The 3,471-nt window shown below is 32.4% G+C and overlaps 1 non-coding gene across 1 annotated transcript; it reads left to right on the forward strand.

Annotated features, from left to right (window-relative positions):
* Positions 1–1,109: 1,109 nt before the first annotated feature.
* Positions 1,110–1,216, forward strand: LOC149527498 (small nucleolar RNA R71). Its single transcript, XR_016350939.1, has one exon. It is a non-coding gene; the product is annotated as a small nucleolar RNA R71 (small nucleolar RNA).
* Positions 1,217–3,471: the final 2,255 nt, after the last annotated feature.

A 3,471-nucleotide genomic window follows, 5' to 3' on the forward strand; every position in this document is an offset into this window, starting at 1 on the left:
TACACTCCTCAGTAAGTGCTACTGTTTCAAAATCTTCCAATTTCCTCTTATTGGTTAAGATGTTTTTCAAGAATTTAACATAACTTGGCATGTTTTCCAAAGCTTTAACAAAACGGCTATTTATGTGGAGCTTCTTGAAGACATTGAGAAATTTTTCAAACTGTTTATCAAGCGTTTACTTTTTCAATCTTTCTGGGAATGGTGGTGGAAGATAATTTGCTTGAGAATTCACTTGATTTTTAACTTGCCCAGTATCTATATTTTCCACTTCAACTTCTTTTTCAACAATTACCTTGTCATCATCTACATGATCCTTTGAAGATTCAATTGATTTTTCTCTCACCCCTTCAACTTCTTTTCCACTCCTAAAGGTGATTGCATTACAATGTTCCTTACCTTTAGGATTGATTTGTGTGTCATTGGGTAAGGAACCTTGAGGTCTATTGCTGATAGAGTTTGTAAGCTGTCCCAATTGGGTCTAAAGGTTTCTCAATGAGGCTCCTTGACTTTGAATTATAGCATCAATCTTGGATATATATTACAAGAGAAGTTCTTCCAATTAGGACTTATTTTCAAAAATTTATGGGCTAGCTTGTTGTTGAAAACCAAGAGGCATGATGGGTGTTGGATTGGAAAGCCCTACATTATTACTCCAAGAAAAGTTGGGGTGGTTTCTCTAACCAGGATTATGCGTATTGGAGTATGGGTTATTCTACTGTCTATTAAAGTTCCCCATAAACTGGACTGATTTAGAATTGTATGGACATTGAGCATATGAATGGCCATCTCCATACATCTCACAAACTACTAATGAATTTTGAACTACATGAACTCTCAGTGTGTCAAACTTCTTGAACAATGCAGTCACTTGCGTAGCTACTTGAACAGTTAAGGTGTCAAGTGCATCAATTTCATAAGCCCCAACAACTTTTCTCAGACCTGACCTTTCTGAAAGCCATTAATAATTGTTTGAGGCCATCTCTTCTAACAAATTATATGCATCTGTAGCATTCTTACTCATTAATGCCCCACCAGCAACAACATCAATTGTAGTTTTTATTGACCCAACCAGCTCATTGCAGAATGTCTGAACTTGCAACCAATCATGAATCCCATGATGTGGACATCTTTGCAATAGTTCTTTAAACTTCTCCCAAGCCTCATATAAGGACTCACCATCAAATTGTGTGAATGAGGTGATATCATTCCTTATCTTTGCAGTCTTGGCAGGTGAAAAAAATTTTGCTAGAAACTTTTGAGTCAAGTCCTCCCATGTAGTGATAAATCCATTGAGCAGTCAATTAAGCCAGTTTTTTGCTTCATGCCTCAGAGAAAATGAAAATAGTCTCAATCTAATAGCATCATCAGTTACTCCATAGTATCTAAAGGTATCGCAAATCTCTAAAAAATTTACTAAATGAGAATTAGGATCATCACCGGGCAACCCACCAAACTGGACTAAAGACTAAATCATTAAAATATAAGCTGGTTTAATTTTGAAATTATTTGCATTAATGGAAGGTCTCCTAATGCTTTGTGCAAACCTTGTAAAAGAAGAGCAGCATAATCTCGTAGTGCTTTATTTGCTTCGAGAACTAGATTAATGGCATTATTGCCATTGTTATTGTTATCCTCAGCCATTGTCTGATTTAACGCTGCAACTTGCAAATTCTTCCTTTGACGTCTTCTAAAAGTTCTCTCTATCTCAAGATCAAAAGGAACAAGATTCAAGTTGTTTCTTCTTTACATACAATGACCAAAGATATCTATAAGCAAACAAAATCTAATATTAAAATACAAAAAATAAAATTTGAAGACTAAATTTCTTGGTATTAGCATTAATAAAAATTCTAGAAACAATTCCCCGGCAGCGGCGCCAAAACCTTGTCAATTAAAATTTTACTATGCAAGTATACGTATCGAATAGATAGTATATAAGTAAGCAGAGTATCGATCTCACATGGAATTGATCTAAAAGTTTAATAAGTACTAAAGTTATAACAAATTAATCTTATCCAAACACTCAAAATTAATTGATTAACTAAAACTAATTAACTAAAAATTAAACTAAGAAAAATCAAAATATTAATAGTTTGAGTAAATGCCAAATTAAACAACCCTAGGATCACAATATCCCTCACACTTCATCTAAATCTTACCTCTTCCTTAACTTATTTCAATGGGTTGTATTACTAACCTAGAGTCTTAAATTATTTATAAAGGTCTTCCGACTCATCTTATAAAAATATCTATTTTAACCAAAACACTATAGTCCTATGTGAATTAAAATTAAAATAAACTTATTAAGTTTAGGTTCTAATTTAGCTATATATGGCCTATAGGTATATTCCTATTCTATACACAAATCAATTAATATGACATATGCTATCCCAATTTTAGTCTACACTAAACTCTCTTTCTCAAGTTTGTTTACGTTCCTAAATCAATTTAATTGGTGGCCAAGCAATTAAAAGCGTTAAGAACAAATTGGAATAAATAATTCAAATCCTATTAAAGATAAGAAAGAGAGAGATTAAAAATTTAGATTACATGTGAGTTCAATTGCAATCCTAAAAAAAGAAAATTAGCCACTCATGATTACAAAAACAAATAACATTATAATAAATTCAACCATTGAGAGTAACAAGAAAAATAAAAGCCAAGGAAGAAAACAAAACAATATTTGCCGGCTTGACCTCCAAGTTTCAGCCTCAACTTCTAGCTTCTTGAATCTCTCAAGAGTTGTCTACTCTAATGTTCTAAAAAAATTCCTATTTATACTAATAGACTTAACCTATAATTCCCTAAGTTGACTTATAGTTTAATTGGGCTTAAAAAAGTAAAGTGATCTTTAAAATTGTAGCTCTATCTTTTAGTTTTTCAATGGTCTAAGAATCGTATCATTTAGAGTTTTGTACCGCGAGTAATGGCCAAAACACTAAAGCATATGGAAATAGACTTTCGAGTCTTTCAACACCTTCCTTTCCAAAATTAAGCCTAATTCTTTTAGTTCCTACAAAAAATATAAAAAACTAATAAATAATAACCAAATTAAAAGAAATAACATAAAATTAGAATAACTCACTTAAAAATAAACTAATTATAAAACAACTAAAAATAATTAAATTATAATTGAAAATGAGGACTTAGCTAATATTTAATAAAAAAGTTGGATTAAAATAATTTTATAAAATAAAATTATCACCATGGGCAAGTAAGGCCCATGACCACGAACCTCCTCAGAGTCAAAAGTGCGATGGTGTAGTCGGGGGGCCGTAACCATGAAGTGGTGAAAGTCGTGACCACCAAATGAGTGCTTTAAATTTTTAGGCTTGACCGCACTACTTTGACTTCCGATGCAATTTTCTCCTACTTTGAAGCTGAACTAGGTCAAGTGGTAAATATGAAATTGTAGCTCTACCTCTTAGCTTTTCAATGATCCAATAATCACGCCATTTGGACTTCTTTAGT

Source organism: Theobroma umbraticum, unplaced genomic scaffold (assembly GCF_002168275.2).
Source record: "Theobroma umbraticum cultivar Fairchild unplaced genomic scaffold, ASM216827v3 scaffold_56.0, whole genome shotgun sequence".
NCBI classification, from domain to species: domain Eukaryota; kingdom Viridiplantae; phylum Streptophyta; class Magnoliopsida; order Malvales; family Malvaceae; genus Theobroma; species Theobroma umbraticum.